At 33.5% G+C, this 22,494-nt stretch overlaps 2 pseudogenes; one reads left to right on the forward strand and one right to left on the reverse strand.

Moving 5' to 3' along the window:
* LOC149558959 (L-type lectin-domain containing receptor kinase IX.1-like) overlaps positions 1-22,494 on the forward strand; it is a 172,526-nt pseudogene that overhangs the window by 119,063 nt on the left and 30,969 nt on the right.
* On the reverse strand, positions 13,825-15,870 carry LOC149558960 (L-type lectin-domain containing receptor kinase IX.1 pseudogene; annotated as a pseudogene).

Raw genomic sequence — 22,494 nt, forward strand, 5'->3', positions numbered from 1 at the left:
TTTATTCAGACCTTTGTCATTGATGTCAAAGGGGGAGAACTAAGAAAAATTGTAATTGTAAGTTATATAGTTGTATTTTCGATCAAGCTATGTAATCAAAGTTATAAGAGATGTAATCTTTTTGATATAATGTACAAGACATACTGTCTTGTTTTGTGTATGCTTATTTACTTTGATTGGCATGACCATTTTTTTTTGGAACTCAGCCAATCCTCTCAAAACATTGCCATCAATGTCAAAGGGGGAGATTGTTGGAAATATGACCAATTAGTCAAATAAGATGAGATATGTGGTTGTCATTTATGGCAACATATGTTTTGTAGTACAATTATGATTGTTTGTGATGGAAAATTGTCTAAATATTGGATAATGTTATAGCAACATGATGAGATTTATTGATAGAGGAGTATTCCTTTAGAATATTCTCTTACACAGTTGACCATAGATGCATGACATCACTCTAATGATGCATACCAATTTGCATCTTCGTACGAGCAACCAAGTTCAAGTTATAAAGGAAATACCAATGCAAATACTTCATAGTGTAGAGTAGAGCAAGTCAAAAAATTGAGTTGTGTGAGTTGAAGAATTGCTTCAATTATTAAATCTTGATGAGCCAACTCTACGGATGATATGTGAGCCAACTAAAGAAAAAATTATTAATTTTATTGATGCAAGTAAAGAACTTCATTTTCAAAGTTAGGTATGATGTGTAATGCAAAGAAATGTAATGTGATATGATAATATGAGATATGATCTAAATTGATATATGCACAGTAACTCCTTGTTTATGACATTGAGTGAACTAGAGGAAAGATTGTCTTTAGTCTATTAAAGGCTTGTATGAAGAACTAATAATTAGAGGAATTACAAAGTACAACAAGTGATTCAGTAATGTATTTATATCTATTCTCTTGAAGAACTTATCGTATAGTTGCATGTTATGGTAGTGGGCTCTTCTTGTACACATTTGTATACGATCCACCAACTCCCAACAGGGTTGAAGCAACTCCTAACAAGGTTGAGGCTTCGAACAAGGCCTAGTCTCCTCACAAGGGCTCGAGACACTATACATTTCTCATAGACTCCTAACAGGGTCAATATCCTTAACCAGATTCTTTATATAGTAAATCATCCTGTGGGTTTCATTCCCATTGGGGTTTTCCCTTGGCCAGGGTTTTCCTAGCTAACAAAATATGGTGTTATGAGCTCTCTTTATGTATGGTTGTTTATATTATTCAGCATTATTGGTTTACTATCTTATGCATGTGGAAAAGTAATTAATAATATCTAGTTGTGGGTAAAAAGATTAAAAATACATATTCAAACACCACACCCCCTCCCCCCCCCCCCACAGTATTATCTATTTCTAACATGATCATGGAAACACAACTTATCCATGTCAAAAAGAAGAAAATGGATATGCAAGAAAAATTATTTAGTCCAAGAAAATGAAATTTATTTTACTTTTAAAATCAACTATTCTAATTCTAAAATTAATAGAATACATAATATAGTCTACAAACTTGACAAATGAATATCTCATAAAGTTCTACATGAGTCTTTTAGATTTAAATTGTGTATATCTTTTTGGATCAAACTCCATGATCCATCATAATGACTATAAGCATGTAATTTTTATCCAGAAGCCAAACAAAATTACAAAATATAAAGATCTCTATCCAAACTATAATATTCAATAATAACATCTATATTTTTTCTTACTCCATTTTGAGAAGGGTGTACAAATATCTATGGGTCTCTCGACTATGATGATTGTGTGATGTCTTTCATTAGATATTGACTATTGTTAGTTGTAGAATATGGTATCATTTGAAGTTCTTGCAGCATGGTATATGAGACTATTCTTTACAAGGAGTAGTGAATTGAAAGGTGGAAATTGACACATTAGATTTTTTAATTATTTTTTTAAACTACGATAGTCATCGGTATTTTGATGCAGCCTAGCATCAATGATTTGAGAAGACTATCAAATCATCTTTGGGAGTTGTTGATATTTTGACATGGCCTATCTTTGATTATATGATAAACCCATCAAATATTCTCTCATGTGAATCAATATTTTGACATGGTCTATTGTCGTTTGTATGAAAAACCCACTGAATCATCTATGGATTCCATTGATGTTTTGATGTTTCAAACTAGTAGTCTAACACTACCATGTCACATGAATGGGGATGATTTTCAATGGAGTATCTCATTGATGAATAGACAGTCATCGATTATGTTGTACTTTTGACAAAATTTTAGCAATATTATTTTTTAGCATGAAGTGTTGAAGAATAGGTCCAAATTTACTAGTGGAATGTTTCTCCATTTCTGAATACTTCAATTCATGATCTTTCAATGACATACTCATAAAGGCAATTAGAGCCTACACTTTTTCCTTATTCTCTTGCATTAAGATAGAAGAGAGTGTATGAGCTGATGCATAGCAGTTAATTATAAACTCTTTAGTATAATCACCATGAACAAGCACAAGGGCCTTAGCAACAACATCTTGTATATCCTCAAAATCCTTCTTTCTGTCCTTACTCCACTTTTAACCTTGGTTTCCTTTCAGCGTATCAACTATGCATTTATCTCTGCAGAAATAGGAACAAACCTCCTTAGAAAGTTTATCTAACCAAAGAAATATTTTACTCTAATCTTGCTAGCTAGTAGGTTCAGTTGCATAATAACTCTTACTCTATCAGGGTCAATTCTTATACCTTCTTGAGACACAATATTACCCAAAAATTTACCCTCTATGACATAGAAGACTAAATTTTTGGGGTTTAAAGAAATACCATGCTCCTTGCATCTCTAAAGTACTTTTCCCAAATCCTTGATGTGCTCTTTCCTCTACTTAGAAAAAACTATTAAATCATCCAAGTACACAACAATTATCTTATCTTTCAAGTCTCCAAAAGATAAATTTATGGCACATTGAGATGTAGCGCCTGCATTAATAGATTCAAATGGAATTCAATTATATGCAAACATTGTCCATTAGTTGGCGAACGTTATTTTGAAATGATCAACTTGCTCTACTTGGATATGATTATAACCTGAGAAGCCATCTAACATTGACATCATTTCTAACCCTAAATTTTTTTGTAAGAGGTGATCCATGTTAGGAAGTGCATAATTATCCTTGAGAGAGGCTTGGATTAGATTTTTGAAATCCGCACATATTCTTATCTCTCCATTTTTCTTCCTAAGAGGTACTATGTTGGAAATACAAGTAGAATGGTGGATGGGATATATAATTATAGCTTTCAACATTTTTTCAATCTCCCTATAGAATACATTTTCAATGATAGAATTATAGTTTCTTTTCTTTTTCCTAAATGGTATTGCATCTAGTTTAAGAGGTATCTCGTGTTTTAACTTCCCATCCATGAAGTTCTTGAGATCTTCATAGCCCCAACCAAACACATCTTAATATTCTATGGGTAGCCTTTTGATTTCTACTATTTCTTCTTGTGAGCAAAACTTTCCTATGTTTACAATCTTTGCACTTAATTCAATTCCTATATTCAGCTCATCATATTCACCATTGGTTTCCCCTTTCTTATTTCTCTCCTTCTTAATGAATGCATCATGCCTATTAAATATTTTCTCCAAAGAAACTAAATGGTGGGGGGAATAGTATTACCTTTAAACCAAATAATGCTTGACTCATGCTCCTTCTTGGTATTTGGTGACATGTTAGTGTATTTCAATAAGATTTTAAAAGTAAGGGCATATAATTGTTTACAAGTGAAATTTGGCGATATATTTGAAATATATTTTTCCTTCTAAATCCATATTGTATTAAATGATTTTATAATGATATTTAGACTTTAATATATTTTCCAAAGGTTTATTTTTAATTCTTTCCCTAACACTACGATGATGGTGGGTTATAGAATATTTACAAGCAAAATTTGATCAAGTATATCCTTTCTAATTTTTCTTTGAAAAGTAATATATTTCTGAAATAAATTATCATTGAGCTTGATTGGAGAAACATCATTTTCTCTCCAAATTCTAAGAATATTTGGCCAATGATTTTTGTAGCATTGGACATGCATTACAATTGTCATCTTGATACCATATTTAAATGGTGGTAGACTGGTATCAATTACTAGAGGAACAACAAAGATAGCCTAATGGTAATGGATCATTCTATACAGAGATGGTGTTGATGATATTGTGGCATCATGACTTACAAAGCATGGATATCTGCCCTTGTAAAGCCTTTTAACAAAGAGGAAAATATAAATATGCTTAGCTCGTAAAATGTAATGAAAGGTTGAAAGCATGGAGGGCTTCAACACATCTTTTCAAAAGTATATTTTACTATTTAACTTTATTTTGTATCATTTGCAACTAACATATAATGCATAAATTATTTTCACTTATATTTTTCTTAAATGAGTGCAGTCTGTAATAATTCTACACTAATGTGACTTATATTCAAAGTATCTAAATTTCTATTCATGATAAACTATATAAGTTTTGTAGTAGTTTTGTATGAATCAATTTCCTAGTTAAAATATATTTGTTAAAGTTGGAATCATATGCTTTGGAAATTATTGTTAGAGAAAAAGGTTAATTTCATTTCATTTATAAAATTACCTTTTCTCCCTTCTTAAGGTTTCACTTTATGCACCTTACATTTCCATTTAATAATTAATTAGTAATTATTAAATATCATTTACCTCTTAGGGGTTCCCTTTTAAGGTTTTGATCACCTTCATAAGAATTGCTTAGTTGTAATTTTATTCATTTTGTTTTGCATGAGTAAATACAATTTTCTTGTTTGAGAAAACCCTCCTCTCTCTATCTCTCTCTCTCTCTCTCTCTCTCTCTCTCTCTCTCTCTCTCTTTCTCTCTCTCCCTCTCCCTCCCTCCCTTGTAATAGGATATCTAGGGTCTATGGATTTATTCATCATCAAATCTTACATGGTAATAGAGCCTTGTTTATGACTACATATTCTTGTTTGGAGAAAAAAAAAAGAATGAGGGTTTGACAAAATAGATCTGGTGTTTTTCGTGTATTTTTTTGTGAAAACAAGGGGGTCTCTAATTTTTGGAGCACTTTGAAGCTAAATAGACCTCATGATTAGATTTAGAAGGCATCAAAACCCCCAATTTTCATATAAAGTCTTTCAATATTGGATAATGTTGATATGGGAGGCAAAATTATTTTGCATAACAAGGTCATATGACCTCTGCATGCAATCCAAGATGCAAAAAAAATAATAAATTGCAAAAAAAGTATATTTTTTGTGCTGCTACAATTTGAATAACTAGCTAGCAATCATCGAAACCTCTAGCAATCTCTTCAAGCAATAGTAGTCTTCTTGACCGCTACGGCTTCAAGCTGGCCATCATTATGCCTCCAAACTCCCTCTGCTCAATCAACCACCACTGCCAACAACTTTGCCCATCCACTACTCTGTCGACCATGGCTTTGCCAGCCACTACTCTCTGTTGTTGACGTACCAATAGTGCACCACCTGAGAGCCACCTATAGTGGAAAATAAATAAATAAAACTATTTCTTGCTATTATGGAGGCCTTGTTTTTTTTTTCATGATATCTTGAGCATACGAGGATCTTTTTTTGATCTAAAAGAAGCACCAAAAAGTTCATTTAGGGAAAAAGATAATAGAGTAGGTATGTTTTGAATTTTTCTCCAGTTTGGTATCTATTTTTGTGCTTGACCTCTATTGACAACTTCTATCTTTAAGGGGCCTTTTTCTCTCTTCTTGTTTACACATTCCATCTAGCAATTGGGGTTCAGGTTTTTGTATTGCGGGGGGTATTTTGTATTATTCTTTCTATTATTTGCATCAGTAAAGCATAATTTTTTTTAAAAATGATCCAAAACCTTCAAAAATAATGGTCAAGACCTCTTCTTATCTAGAACTTTTGACCCCTCATAATTATCACATGTGGAAGACCTTGATGACACAACTTCTCTAGTCAGAAGTGTTGTGGTCTTGTTTAGATATTTTGCATCTAGTTCTATAGAGACCTTTTGAGGACATGCAACATAGAAAAAAGATGGATGAGGCAATATGATTAATTTGTTTATAGGTATCTAACAATCTATAGTTTCATCTTGATGGGTGCAATACCCCTCTAGTTATGTGGACCAGGCTTGAAGGCTTGTTTGGTATAGTAAATAAGTTTAGTGCACTTTACATTGAGGTAGATCTTACCTCTCTTGTACCAGATTCTTTTCCTTTCATAGAGGACTTCTTGATGAAGTTCAATCAACATAGATCTTTATTGTAGGGTTCTAGGAAGACCAAGACTAACACTAAGTGCACTTATCTTATTCTTTCTAAGCTTCATGGAAACTTCCAAATTTTTTCCTATACCTTCTATTGTTCCAAGAATGCTTTGGATAATAGATTTACCATGCCATCCTTTGAGTTTTGTGTGATGATTTTCCTTGAGAGAAAGCTAAGCTCTCTCAATTTGATTTTCTCACTGGCTCATAGACTCATGCATTGGTAGCCCAGTCATCTTCAAGGATGAAGGAGAAGACACAAAAATATCATTCTATAGAGTCTTAGATTGATTCTATCACTCATAGTTAATCAAGGACACCTCCTCCTAAAGGGGATAAATCAAATCCAGAAAGATTGAAGTGTGCTTATTGTAATAATCCTAATCATGATGAGTCATATTGATATGAGAAGAAGTTAGATGGCTAGTAAGTTTCAAATTAGATATCTCTCCTTCAGAAGATAAACATTGATATTTCTTCTAATTCTCACAAATATTGCTCATCATCATCATTTTAGTCAAATGGTAAAGATATAGGAAAGAGTCATGTACTATGTGCAACTACTACTCCACATTCTTCTAGATTGTTACTGGATTCAGGTACTTCACACCATATGACATCTTCTTAGTATTTGTTCTCTTCTTTTGAGGCTTCTCCTACTCCACACATTTTGATGGGGAACAACACTATTATGACTGTATGTGGGAAAGGCTCTATTGACATTGATGATCATACATTTCATGATGTACTTTGTGTTCCATCTTTTTTTGCTAACATTCTCTCTATTTATTAGATTACACACAATGGGACAAGGTAGATAGTTGAGTTTGCACAAGATTTAGTGCACGTCAGAGATAATGAGAAAGGCAATATTATTGCAACAAGGACTATTGATCATGCTTCTTACCTATATTCCTTCTCATATTTTAGTCCACCATCTGTACTATCAAATACTCACTCTCCTTTTTCACTAGAGTCTAATGAGGTGAACTCAAGTCTCTTGAACTTATGTCTTGTTCCTAAGACTAGTATTGTGACTTTTATACCTCCACCTCCTATTCAAATTCTATCTCTTGCATAGGATTACTCTTTAGCATTTCTTACTATTGTAGATCTAGTCATCAAGCCACCTACTATAGTTTTTGAGGATATATCAGAGCACACAAATCTCTTCTCAAATGATAGATTCAATAAACTTGTTATCCCACCACCATTAGAGATTCTATTTCAGGATTCTCATGATTCCTCCCTTGAGCATCAACCAAGACTTCTAGCTACACCTTACATACATGGTTTTTATCATCCTTGTCCACTACCTTTATTTCCTTTAGATTGGAGCCACATTGGTATGTTCATCGACAAAGGAGTTATGTGATTCTACAGGGGCTATGGAGTCGCATGCTTCTATCATGGGGGCTTTCATTGTACTTATGATCTTGAAATATTCTCTTGAGATGTGTCAATTGTACATACTTTTCTATCTCTTTTTGGGATAGGGTTTTTTCACTAGCTTTTCTCTATTTTGTCATTTCATAGAGGTTTGATTGTGATTGGGTACATCATAAGGCCTTATTACTGGGACTCAAGTTTTCTTTCAACATTTTAGTTTCCTTGCATTGTTTGTGGTTGCCTTATTTCTCATCTTAAGGGAGGGTGTTAGAGAGAAAAGTTAATTTAATTTAATTTATTAAATTACCTTTTCTCACTTCTTAAGATTTCACTTTATGCACCTTGCATTTCTATTTAATAATTAATTAGTAATTATTAAATGTCATTTACCTCTTAGGGCTTCCCTTTTAGTGTTTTGATCTCCTTCATAAGGATTCATCGGTTGTAATTTCATTCATTTTGTTTTGCACAAGAAACTACAATTTTCTTGTTTGCTGAGAAAACCCTTTTCTCTCTTTTCTTTTCTTTCTTCCTTGTAATAGGTTATTTGCATGCAAGATATCCAAGGTTTGTGGATTTGTTCATCATCAAATCCTACAATTATTTATAAAGTTTTACCATCGTTTGCATCAATATATAAGCCAATAAGATTACACTATCAGAAAATGGTTTATTTTTTCCTTTAATGAAGAATGGACTCAATTTGACTGAAAAATCAACAACTATTATTAAATATCCTTAGATCCAATTTTTTTGAAAATAAAAGAAATACATATACATTTCTTCTAGAAGTGTATTGATATATTGTTGCCTAGTTATATTTCAACTTACCATTTCAGTTCAAAAATATTTCCAAGTACCTTGTAACTCATGAATTCATATAGTATTCTTATTGAATCTATATTCTTGATTGACATATATTTTCTTGAATCATTGTATTTATTTAAAGCTTTAAATTTATCTCTTTCTATGTTCTACAAGGATTTTCGGACTAGGAAAAGAAGACGTTAACGAACACATCTCTAGGATGTCTCCTCGATGTCCATTTTCAAGGGATAGTACTATACAAATTTATATATACATATCTATAGATTTTTCACACTAATATATTGTAATTTCTAGACTTATCATTGCAATATATGCAACTGATTTTCCTAGCTGTTCTTCATGGACTAAATTCCACATATGCATTGGGAGTTTTTGGAGGCATATTTATAGACTAATATGAAGCTAAATAGTATTTTCTATGGTTGTATTGAGTTATCTTAAACATTTTCTCATTGTTATTATTGATTTTAAACCTATAATTCGCTTATTCATGTGACCTCATTGCGCTATTTGTATTATTCATAGGATGTATCAACAATATGTATTAGATCTCTATATTTGTCCAAAGTAATGCATTAAACAAACACTTCGATAGAAAAATAATTTCATGTGAACATTCATTTAAATGAAAAATATCTCAAAGAAAAATAATTTCATGTGAGCTTCTCTCCTTGGAAATACGCATCATTTTCGGTTATAAAACCAATGTTGGAGGGAATGAAAAGCTAAGGTTTCCTGCATGTGCTATTAAAATGAGAGAAGCGGCGACACAAGAGAAGACTAGAGAAGAGGAAGCATGACCGAGCTCGGCCTTGAGACAGTGGGCAATTACGTTTCCAAATGATTGAATTCTCTGTAATTTGCTTTGTTTTGTTTAGGCACTACCACGTGGCCGTAATCTACCTCCAAGGCCTTCAAGGTTGTGTTTCTCTCGTTAAAAATTTATAAATGTTTATTATTTAAGTGGTATACAACTTTGAGAGCAAGTTGCTCTGCATAAATGGATAAAGACTAGCCAAAATAATATTATATAGTTTTCTCTTCTTTGTTCTTTTCAAAAAAATCAATCTCATATATCCAATCTCAAAAATAATATCCCAACAAGTTACCTCAAGAAGAAAATAGATAACATGTAGAATATTGACCATTTCACTTATTAAATCTTCATGCTAAATTATACCAAAAATATATGTAACATCAAAAATGTTGAGTCTCTCAAGAGTAAGTATCAAATAGACCACATCATAAATTTGTTAGCGTCAATGATTGATCCAACAAGAAAGTGTCACTTCTCCTCATGCTTAATTGTCAACTCGGTACTCAAATCTTCATTACGTAATCAAAATACAACATAAACATGTGCAACTATAGAGATGGGTGCAACATAGCTTGTAAACAAATTAACTATCTATGCAAGAAAGAGATACTTCCTCATACATATCCACACCGATCCATTTACTAACTCGATATCCTATTCATGATCCTCCACACTTAGTAAATTTTCTAAATTGACCTTTGATACATCCAAAACTGTTATGTGACCAAGGGAATAAAGTGTAGTTTCCATATAAAAAATGTACATATGTATTGTCTCATGCCAAAAAATTGCCCCCTTTGACATTGATGGAAATAATTAAAGAAAATTCAAAAAGTGCCCAACTAAAATATCAATTTCTAAAATGCTAGATCTCAACAAACAATTGTGCTCCCCTTGAATTAAGTAACTCACTCTTCATGAAAATATTTCCCTCTTTTATACCAATGGAAAAGGTTATGACTACCAAACCATAATAATAGCTTCCCCTTATGCACTTTGGTATGCAAGATATGGTTAGATTTTGAAAATATTAGAGAAATTTCTTCATAGAAACATAAAATCAGCATTACAGCTCTTCTTAATGCTTTTAGCAACATCAATCTACCCAAGTCTCTTTTGGATTGCAGTGTTCTTAGTTGTTGCATTTAATGGAGGCCTTTTAGGGCCTTTCTTGTCTGGAGTGCTGTTGCAGGGTGGAGTGATTGCCTCCCTTTGATAAATGGGTTGGGCCTCCCATCCCCTTAAGAATGTTAGACTTTAGGCTTTGACAAAAAAATTTGGGATTACTTTTACTTTTGATGGTGTTGTGCTATGGGCATTTGCTGCCTCAAGGCCCTAATTTTTAACTAGGACCTTTTTTTTTGGCAACCCTTTGTGATAATGGTTTGTATGCTTCAAGGTTTTTTTATGCAATCCCATGTGTTGCTAGCTTTATTTTTCTTTTTAGTGAGAATTTTTTGACCTTTTTGCTACTCTTGTTTTTTTAACTTGGCTAATACTAGTAGTATTTATGTGTCCAATTTGTTTTTCTTCTTTGGTTGATGTCTCGAATCTTTCTTTGGATCCTATGATGAGGATTCTTACTTCTCTTGAAATTGGGCATTTTAGTTCTCTCATTTTTGGAGGGTTGTTCAAGTCCTAGCTTGATTTGGAGGGGTTCTCTTTCCCATATAACTCTTTTTTCTCTATGCTACTCATTATTTGGAGGAGGTTTTGGATTTGGGTTGTGGGTTCTCTAGCTTCTCCCAATAATGTGATATGGAAATCCCTCTATTCTCTCATATGGCTTGCTTCATATGGCTCATGGGATTTGATTGTAGGCAGTTTCCACCTTCCACATCCTAGAGGATGGAAGGTTGTAATTTTCCAAAGTATTATCTTTAGATCACCTATGTGCTGGTCTTTGGAACCTTTCTAGACCCTATTTTTCATTTGTGTGGTTTTTACTTTCTAAAGGTCTCTTCTAGTGAGGTGAAGCTTTAAGTCTTAGTTTATCATGTTTCATGGAGGAAAAGAGAGATTTTAGTTTCCCTTAGGATGTTCTTTTCTCTCCTTGCTCACTAGATTGTTGAAAGGTTTCTATAATTAGGGGTTTTGTGTTTAACCCTCTTCTATTTCAAAGCTCTTCTTCAATGGTATTTTAATTTTTGTTCAACTTTTAACTAGATAAATGATGATAATTTTTGAGGGCTTGATCTGGTGGATATTTGTTTCTAATTTCTAGTTTTGACATGTGGGTAAGAGCGTAAAGTTGAGTTTGAAACCCACAAAAGTCCAGACAATAGGATGAGACTTCTCATGAATCTAGTGCTAAATATTTTGAAGTTGGACACTCGATTAGGTTTGGGAAACTCACCCATTTTCAAAAATTGGGCATCCAATTCATGAAATTCCCAAAGGTAATCAAGCACCTGCCTTTAAAAATCATGCACCTCAATTTTAACAATTTAGGCACCCGATTGATAAAAATATTAACACCCAATTTTCAACCTACTTCTTATCATTTTACTATGAGAAAAATATGATAGTGATTAGAAGAGGACACGAAAACACTTTGTGAAACCCTATTGAACCCTCTAGCTTGTTTTCTCAACATACCAGATATGTTTACTTAATATTTTATTATTTTATTTCATTGTTTTCTCTTTATTGTTAATAATTATATTTATTCTATATTTTTGTACATCATTAATTACTTTTATTTGAAGTATTTAGAATTTTCTTATATTTAGTTTAAAATATTTAAAAAACAAATTTAGTATATAAAACACAAAAAAGAAAAACTATTAACAAAATTATAAATTATAGGTTCAATTAATACTTGAAAACATAAACTATAGGTCAAATTGATTGTTGACTTGACATAACCTATACATATTTAATCCAGAAACATAAATTGTAGGTTGCAAACCAAAACATTAGTATTATGTAAAACAATTATAACAAAAACTTTAACATTTGGTAAAACATTTTTTAAAGCATCTCATCATGTAAAAATAAACTAAATTGTTAATCCTAAACTTAGAATTAACCTGAAAAATATTAAAATTCTAGCTTCTCTCCTCTCATCCTCAAGCTCTTCCCTTTATCCCTCCTTTTGTCCCCTTTCATCATTTTCTCTTTATGTTTCCTTAAGCTTCCTTCTTCATATCTTTCTCTTTTTCTCTACTCCCTTCCTCTTTCTCTCTCCTCTCTTTTTCTTTCTCCAGTTTCTCTTTCTCCCCCTTCCTCTTTCTCTCTCCTCCTCCTTTCTCACTCCTCTATTTCTCTATCCTACCTTCTTCTTTCTCTCTTGTCCTTCTTTCTCCCTCATCTATTTCTCTCTCCTACCTTTCTCTTCTCTCCTACCTTTCTCTCTCTCTTTTCTCTTCCTTTGTCCTCTCTTTCTCTCTCCTCCCTTTTTTAATATTTAGATCCTCATTTTTTTTAAAAATTTGCAGAGCTCTAATATTTGTGCACCTAAGAGTTAAAGCTCTTTGGATTCTAGATCTCAGCTCTAGTTTTTTTTTCCTTATATAGTCTGATAGAGGATTCCAAATCTGAAAGTGCAACATCTATTAGTCCTCAAGGTTAGTTCTTCTTCTTGCTTTCTCATCTATAACACTTATTTTGGTACACTTGGTCATCACACTACTTAATTTCCACTTAATACTTTCTTATTTGTTTGGACAATTCAAGACATTTAATATCCTTGCTTGACATTTTCTTTTATCAATTCTTTTGAATATTCTTGCTTTGCATTTCCTTTTATAATTTTTTTTCTATCTTATTTCTCAATGTTTTAATTTATTTATTGAATATATGTCCAACAATAGTATTTATAAATTTTTATTTTGCTTAGCTCAGATTGTGCACACATGTGTATATTATATATGAAATTTCTTTTATTTAAAAGAATAGCCCATACTATAACGTCCATCTTAACAACGACTTTCTTTTGTTTCAGTTTACAAGACTTAACCATTAAAACACGATTAACATAAGTATCCATATGATTATTAAAATACTATTACACGAGAGAGTAAAAGAAAAGCATGAACCAACTCAATATCTCAATGCACTCCAGCAATTCTCATAGTCCTAAGATTAACTTTAAAGACCTCAAAGAAGTAATGACCACCTACCAATTCTAGTCCATTATTGTGAGGTATACTGGAAATTGTAAATCCAAATTATTTGATTTGGTACATCGATCATACGAATCTGTTCCTAAATTGAATTCGACAATAATAAAGATACGAAGTTACAATTATAAACATCTCCTCTTTCTTTAATTTGGAGGATAAGGCAGATTTTATTTTGTTTACGTTAACCAGAAAAAAACACCTATTTGTAATTTACATTAGCATTGAAGATGCTGTCCAAAGATATCCAAATCTGAAGAAACGCTCGAATATAACAGTGAGAATAAAAAGTCGCTATTTCTGATTATATTAGGAAAAAACAATTTATAATTTTATGATACAGATCGGAAGTTGTGTCATTGTATATTTATACCTCTAATGAAGGAAGGCTCTAGAAGTCGATATTTCATCGGGGCAGCTTGAAGACGTGAAAACTGATGAGCTTGAGATTATGTCCGGACGAAGGCGTTGGCTGTACACGGCCACAGGAAAACCCAGAGGAACATATGGTAGCTCAGCTTCCCCTGTCAATATCTTTCTCACCTCCCTCATTTTGGGCCTTGACGCAGGGTCTGGGTGAGAGCACAGCAGCCCCACCAACAGCATCCTCTCCATTTCCTTCTCGTTAAACATTCCACCCAGTTTCTCATCCGCAGCACATAAAGCCTTTCCGCGTCCGCGTAAATCCCAAACCCATTCTACCAGTCTGCAATTGTGTTCTTTTAGAGATCGGTCAACTGGTCTCCTTCCGCAGGCAATTTCTAGAGTGACTGCCCCAAAGCTGAACACGTCCGTCTCCGGACTGGCCTTCCCTGTCATTACACACTCGGGCGCCAAATACCCAAGTGTCCCCGCCACCACGGTCGTATGAGAAGCTTCATTATGACGCTGCACCAGTCTTGCCAAACCAAAATCCCCAAGCTTGGCATTAAAATTGGAGTCCAACATCACGTTGCTTGCCTTGATGTCTCGATGAACAACAACCTGGTCCCATTCCTCGTGGAGATAAACAAGAGCAGAGGCCAAGTCACACGCAATATTATACCTCCTGTCCCAATCCAGAGCACCCTTCTTTTCCGCAAAGATATAATTATCTAGACTCCCATTAGGCAGGTACTCGTAGACCAGCAGCAACTCGCCTTTTCTATGGCACCATCCTAAAAGCTGCACAAGGTTACGGTGTCTCAGCCTGCTGATGATAGTAACCTCAGAAACATACTCCTTTCTTCCTTGACTCGACCCTTGGGATATTTTCTTCACAGCCACCTCTTCCTTTGTGCCAGGCAGGATGCCCCTATACACTCCACCGAAGCCTCCTTGACCAAGCTTTTCCTCTTCGCTGAAATTTCCTGTCGCAGAACAGAGCTCGGCGTAGCAGAATTTGCGGGGACCCTGAGAAAACCATTGGTCCAGTTCCACATCGCCCTCTTCACTTTCTTCACCACCACTTTCGGTTTTTCTGAAGCACTGCCGCCAGCCGATCAATACCAAACCGCAGACGGCCAAAGCGCTGCATAAGACTACTGCAATTATTATAACCCGGGAATGGTTCTTGCCGTTTTCCGGGCTTGTAGTTGGAACAGCTGATAATTCCCATGAATATTGACAAAAGAAATCCCACGCGTTCACAGTGTGCGTCTCTGAGGACAGCCCTGTTGAAGCCGAGAGGCCAACCTTGATGTTCTCTGGAAGAGCTTCCCGCAGATCAATATCATAAGATAAGATTGGGATTTCAGGCTTAGAGACGCTAGTGGCATTGGGGTTACAGAAGAGAAACACTTGCAGCCTCTTTGCTCCTCCATCATAATCCACCCAAGCGTCCCATTGCTCTCCATTCTTGAGATTCTTATCACAAAGACTAGACTTTGCTACGCTGATCAGCGAAACCGTTACATTGGAGAAAATATTATTGACGTCAACACCAACATGGTTGTCATCTGGATCCCAACCATTCTGGTAAGTGTCAAATTCGACAGCAACCATCTGATAGTATGATCCATTAAAAGTTGTGGCGTTAAACAATCCAAGACCTCCTCCCGAAGCGTTCAAGGGCTGATTCAACTCGAAAGGCGCCATTAAGAAAGCAAGCCCGTCTCCAAAATGGGCTTGATTATCATTGCCCCTGCCGATAATGAATTGGAAATGGGTAGAGAAATTCGCCAGAGCTGGAGAGGACATGTCCCAAAGCGGAACCGCTTTATTGTAAGCCGCCCAGCCTAAGCTACTTCCAAGGTTCCCTCTTGCTTGGTTCTTGGTCAGTTGTATGAGCTTCTCTCCTTGAAAGTAGGCATCATTTTCGATAACAAAATCCCTGCTTGGAGGGAATGTAAAGCTAAGGTTTTCCGCATGTGTGATAAAAATAAGAGAAGCGACTACTGATAAGAGGAGGAGGGAACGGGAAGATTCACAGAGTTCCGCCATTCCTTGGATTGGAGCGTTGTGGACGGCATATGGTTTTCGTCAATGCTTTCATGGACTGGCAATGTTTTGGATGTCATAAATTATTATGGCACATGTGACATAGACACAGATGTAATGAATTGTTTTCGATACAATAATTATCTCTTTTATTTGGTGGGTCGGCCAGATTCCATAGACACATGCCACCAAAAGATAGCAGACAATTCCGTTACTCGTAACTCATTAAGCCGGTTGGTGTTTTTAGTCGACGGTGTTACTCGCTTTTAGTCGTATTGTTTTGTCAATATGGTGCCACATGTCCGTAATCTGCAAGGATTGCCTTTCTATCTTTGCTAAGATATGAGTATATATTATTGGAATAATTTAATATACAATTTTGTTAATTGAATACAGCAAAAACGAAAACTGCAGAAATGGACAGAGATAATTAGCAAAGTTTAATTACATAAATCAAGAAGAAAAGTGTATTCATAACGATCTCTTGCAATGTTATTCATAAAGCAAAAATCATAAATAAAATAAACATATATTGATGCAATTCAGTTGTAAAAAGAAGTAATAAATTGTGAATATTATTTATGATAGGAAAATAAATCATTTCAGTATTTTTTTAATTTTAAAAAATAATAATTATATGTCAAACGTAATTATAATAGATATTCAGTTTTCACAAACTATGTGACTATGATTTTATTGCTTTTATATTCAATTGTGTATGATGTTTTATATCAACATTTTTATTTAAAAGTTTTGAGGTTGTTGATTATTAATATATTTTTAAAAAATATTTAAAATATTTACTATTAAAATTAATGATGTAAATTACATAAACATTTCATTTTACATGTTGTCTTGACTTATCTTGGACAGGGATGAAATGATTAATATACAAACACACATTGATACAAGTAGGGATGCACCATTAGAAATGGCCTCTTTTATGCTAGATAAACCTATTAGCAATGTCGGTCTTCAGATCTTTTTGATAATTAGATTTCCCTTTTCCCTTGGCTTATCTAGGATATTAATGGTCCAAAAGAAGAAGCTTACCCTTCTGTTAAGAACCTAGATAACAAATTGGCTAATAAACTATCTTTGACAAATGGCATTAAGAAATTCAAGGAAGACTAGAGAACAACAATAAAGGCACTTGGGGATGATTTTCAATGGGTCCTAGATAAAATAAGAGGTGTAGTAGCTATAAGAAAAATTCTCATGGACAAGACCAATGAAGGCAATCAAAGGCTTGATGACCAACTCCACTCAAGGCCATTTCCAAATGTAGTACCCTTTTTCCTATTTTTGGCATCAAGTTAGCTAAGAAGGCTTAAAATATGAGTACATGGGCTAGAAAGAGAGACATAGTTCCATGAGAGGATAATGAAGATGATACCAAGGATATGGCGAAGAACGTGATTCCACACCCCTCTACTATATCGTGCAAACAAGGAAAAGAGTAGAGGGGTAGTATCAAATGGAAGGTGAAAAATATAAATGTATATATCATTCCAAAAACTAAAAGTCTAGTGAAAAATACAAAGTTTTATGAGGGTGTTTTCACCAACGTTTTTTTTAATATTGTTTGTAGATGTTTATTGCTGGGTCTCAATTGGTATTTTTCATGACCTTTTTATTTTTTTGTCAAACTTGACTTCTTGGACCCTATAAAATCAATCTTCCTTTAATAAAAAAATGTGTTGAGTGTTTTTTTACTTTTTTAATAACTTTCTTACTAATGAGATCCAAAATTTTAGTTGAAATCTCTAATTGTACAACAACTACCAATGAACTTCATAAATGATGGACTTTCATAATAAGAACCTAAGATTTAAAAAATCCTATAAAATAGTACATCTAAAACACATAAACAATTAAACTATCTAAAGATAGAATGTTTAGGTTAAGCCACTAAGAGAAATCTTGGTTCAGACAAAGGAATCTTCTCTTTAGTAAAATACTTCAAAAGTTGATTACATCTTTATCTTTCTATAGAAACTTGGGGGTGGGATTTTTTGGGGGCACTTCCCCTAAGATATTCATTTTCAACATATTCTCAAACAACATGGATATGATAGAAATAGAGCTCTTGATAATTGGTCTAGTAAGTTGAATAACATTACCATGGAATGCCTTAACTTATCTTGCATGTTCTATAAGTTTTATATATTCAATATTTGACATTGATGATGTCAAAAATGTTAGAGTAAATTGTTCTTTTCCATTTCAATCTTATATTAAGTTTACTCAGGTGAGCTCATAAATTAGGAGGAATTACATATTCTTGGGTATTATTATTTGTAGGATATTGCGAGTCATGCTTTTGACTCCAACTACTCATAAGGTATCACATGTGGTTAATTCCAATTTGAACACCACCCTTCTAGATTGTAGGTGGATCGTAGGTGGTTAATTCCACCAGGACTCTACTTCCTCCAAGTTGAGACACTTGTCTCAATCTTGTACAAGTCTCCGCCAAACTCTTGCCTATATAAATAGGCTAGGTGGTATGCATTACAATTAGGAAATATTGATGCTATTATGCCTTTGAGCATTTACATCATAGACTTTTATTTTCACAATTTATTTCCTCTTGAATAATCTATGTCTTTTATTAGATTCTATTTTTTATTTATTGTACACAAATTATGACATGGTACCAAAGCAATTTTGAAAGAGTAGATTATTTTTATTAGAGGTCTTGTAAAATCACATCTACTCTTCTCTTGTGTTTTTATATGAATAGGAGAATCATAAAGGATTTATGAAGACCCAATAATCCCTATTTTCCATATATGTGTTCTTTTCTCAATCTATTGATTGTAGCTTTCTAGTTGATTTATAGAGTCATTCTGACAATTCTATTGCATCTAGAAGGTTTGAAAAAGTCAAAATCAACTTTTGTTTCATCCAAATTAGAGTTTGTGTACATCAATTACAAACACATACTTGTAGCTCAAATCTATAAGAGGGCACACAAAACAGAGCATTTTTGGGCAAAACAAACCCTTCCATTGGATCCAGAAAGCTTAAATGGAAAATTTTGATATATAATTTGATCTATTTTGGTGCCTTTATGATAATTTTATTGTCTTTGACACATAAACAAAAGTAGAATAAAGTATGTGTCTTTTTTCTAAAATATATCTATGCCTTGGTCAAAGTGCATGAAACATACTTCACTAAACCCATGTGAAGACAAAACCGGCCCACCTGCACATTTACGAGCTACAAGGTCATCCAAATCAACATACAAATCTAGGTGGGAGTGCTCAATATTCTAGAGACTACAATTCCCTTTACATATATGAATGTAGGACAAAGTTATTTCCAAATGTCACCATCCTACTATGTTAAATTTGGCATCCATGTGACCATTGTTGCAAGAATTTTTTCCTTACCATGACATTCATTTGAATGTCAATTTTAATGACATATGTTTTTAGTTTAGCCTTCTTCATTTGCATTTCTTATTTGCTGATCTAACTTTGAGTGACCATAACTTGGTCATCTAGACTCCAAATTGGATGCAATTGTTTTTATTTGGGGGGCATAATTCTCCAAAGAATGTAGTGGTTATCTTAGTTTTGAAATTTGAATGCATATTGTAATTGTGAATTGTAGGTTTTCATGACTATACTTGTGTAATCCTATATTTTGCAACTTCTAAAGAATCATACAGGCTTCTACAAATAAATTTTGGACTGCCATTTTTATTGAAAGTGCATGATTTTTCAAGAAGAATCCAAATATTCTATAAAAGGGTAGTCTTATTTGGATGAAAAATGTACTTTCATCCTTTCACCAAAATTGGCACTTGTAATGGTTTAGATTCATATATATCCTTTGTCTTGATTATATAAGTCTTCATTTGCTTTATTTTGGAAGTTTTAATTTTAAAATCAAATCAACTTTGATTCATATTTTGCAAAAGTAACAATTGTACATGTGCTAAATTATAAAGTTCCAAAATCATTGTATCTTAGGGGGTGATTTCTGATCTACTAAAAGGGGGGTTAGTCTTATGTTTACTCTCTTGTACTCTCATTACTCTCTTGTGTAAACCTTTCTTCTCTTTTATTTTGTAAAACAATCTTTATTTTGGCACTAAAATGGATCAATCAACAATACTATTACTCACACCCTAGAACAACTATGAGTCAGAGTCTAAAATGACAATCCATCTTAAAAAGTTAAGGTTATATAGAGTAATAATTAGTTTTGAAATTGAACCAACATTACTTGTCAAAAAGTCTAAATGGAATAGTGATGAAGCATATGATACCTTGTGCATGTCTATATCTTTGGATCATGTATTTCATGTGGAATCATCTGCAACTCCTAATAATATATGGACAACATTAGAAGGATTATTTGGAAAGCAAGATGAATTGAGAGGGCATTAATTAGAGAACGAACTGATAGGATTAAATCCATGTAACTTTGATATTATTCAAGACTTCTTCACTAAGTTGAAATCTTTAAGATTACAATTAAAAGAATGTGGAATTGAGAAGAAAAATTCACAACTAATTCTAAATATTCTATCCAAGCTTGGTCTTATATATTATATATTTGTCTCCACCTTCTATGCTCCTAAAAGTTCCTTAGACAACAATTATACAATGACTTCACTTGATGAGTTTGCAAACAAACTCATAAAGGAGCAAGATAAGTTGATCCATATGGGTGAAATCAAGCCATCTAAGTCTCATGCCTTAACTAAAAATTAGGGTACACAAGAACAAAGATGACCTCCTAAGAAAGAAAAGAAAAGAAAAGTATCAAGCTAAAAAGAATTGAGGAAATAATTTTTCTACTCCAAGACTAGCACATTATGCTTCTTTTTCAAAAATAAATAAGGCCAAGAAGGAGAGAACAACATATTACTACTATATGAAACTTGGTCATGATGTACATAAATGTATGAAGAAGCAAAGGATCACTTGCCCCATATTCTTGAAAGGAACAATATCAAAGTGCCTGATTCAATCAAGTCAAATTCATCCCAAGAATCTTCCAAGGAATCAAATAATGGAAAAGGAAAGGATAAGCCCTTAATAGTTGTTTCCTCAAAACCAAATTCATGGATTATTGATTTGTGTTCATCACATCACATGACTTCATCAAAAGAGTGGTTTTCCTCATTGGATTCATGTTTTATGTCATCCATTCTTTTGGGTGATGAAACTCTTATTGAAGTGCATGGGAGAGGATCTTTTGACATGAGCGAAGGGACATTTCATAATGTTCTTTGTAGTCCTTCTTTTTCTACTAATCTCCTATCTATTTATTGGATCACTCACACATGACATAGGCTCTTGTAAGTGGGTTGAGTTTACTCTAGATACTATGGTTATTAGTGAGATGAGAAATGGGTCAACAATTGGAGTGGAAAAGGAAGAACATTAATCAAGATTGTATCAGTTCTCTCACTTTATTCCTGATTCACCTTTGCTTCCATTACTCACTCACTCTAATGAAGTGAGTCATTTCTGGCATCAATGGTTTGGCCACTTTAACAATGGCTACTTACAACAACTCAATCAACATGATTTGATTACAGGGTTGCCTTCTATTAAATTTTTTAATGAAGTTTATCAAGGATACATTATTGGAAAGCATCTTGAAGAAAAAAATTGATAAAGGAAAAATATGGAGAGTCACAAATTTTTGAGCTAGTAAATAGTGATTTGGCATGACCATTTCCACATCCTTCTTTCAGTAAAGAAAAATATGTTTTAACATTCATTAGTGATCTTTCTTATACACATTTTATATATTCTTGAATAGAAGTTTGAAATTTTTGAGTATTTATAAGACTTCAAATATTTTATAGAGAAATAAATTGGAAAGTTCATCAAGGTCTTGTACACAGATAATGTGGGGGTGGATGTGTCAACCAAAGGTTTGAGAAATTTTGTATCTTAGAAGGAATTTATCTTCAACACATATTTCCCTAGAGTTTGCAACAAAATGCAGTTACATAAAGCAAGAATGCATCCTTAAAGGAAATGGCCAATAGTATGATCCATTCCAAATTATTGGCACCTCAATATTGGGAGGAGGCCATCAACTTTGCATGTTAAATTTAGAATTAGGTTCCTTGTCAAGTCATAAAGAGAGTAATTCTTTATAAAGCTTGGACTGGTAAAAAACCTAGGGTTAAGCACTTTTGATAATTTGGGTCTCTTGCATGCGCCCATATTCCAGAAAAGAAATACAAGGCAATAGATCCACAAAGCAGGCCCTATATATTTTTTGGATATCTAGATGATGTCAAAGGCTATAGGTTTCACCATCCCACTACACATGATATTTTCATTGAGAGGATTGTTTTCTTGAAGGAAGATGCCTCCATTTTTTCTTTAATCACTTCTCCATCATTCATTCCTATGGAGACATTGTGATTGCATGATGATAGTTCTTATGAATTTCTTGATCTTCCTAATCTAGATGAGGAGTCTTCTTCTACTTTAAAAGATGATGATGAGGATCTATCTTCCTCCTCTCCTAGTCATCATTCAAAGGACTATTCTTCTCTAGATTCTCTGCATGTTCCAGATATTGAAACTCATTGGGCTTGAAAAAAATTACAATCATTACAAAGTTTGGTTGGTGATCCTT

This window comes from Cupressus sempervirens, chromosome 5, assembly GCF_028749045.1.
Source record: "Cupressus sempervirens isolate cs-2001-9-10 chromosome 5, ASM2874904v1, whole genome shotgun sequence".
Taxonomy (NCBI): domain Eukaryota; kingdom Viridiplantae; phylum Streptophyta; class Pinopsida; order Cupressales; family Cupressaceae; genus Cupressus; species Cupressus sempervirens.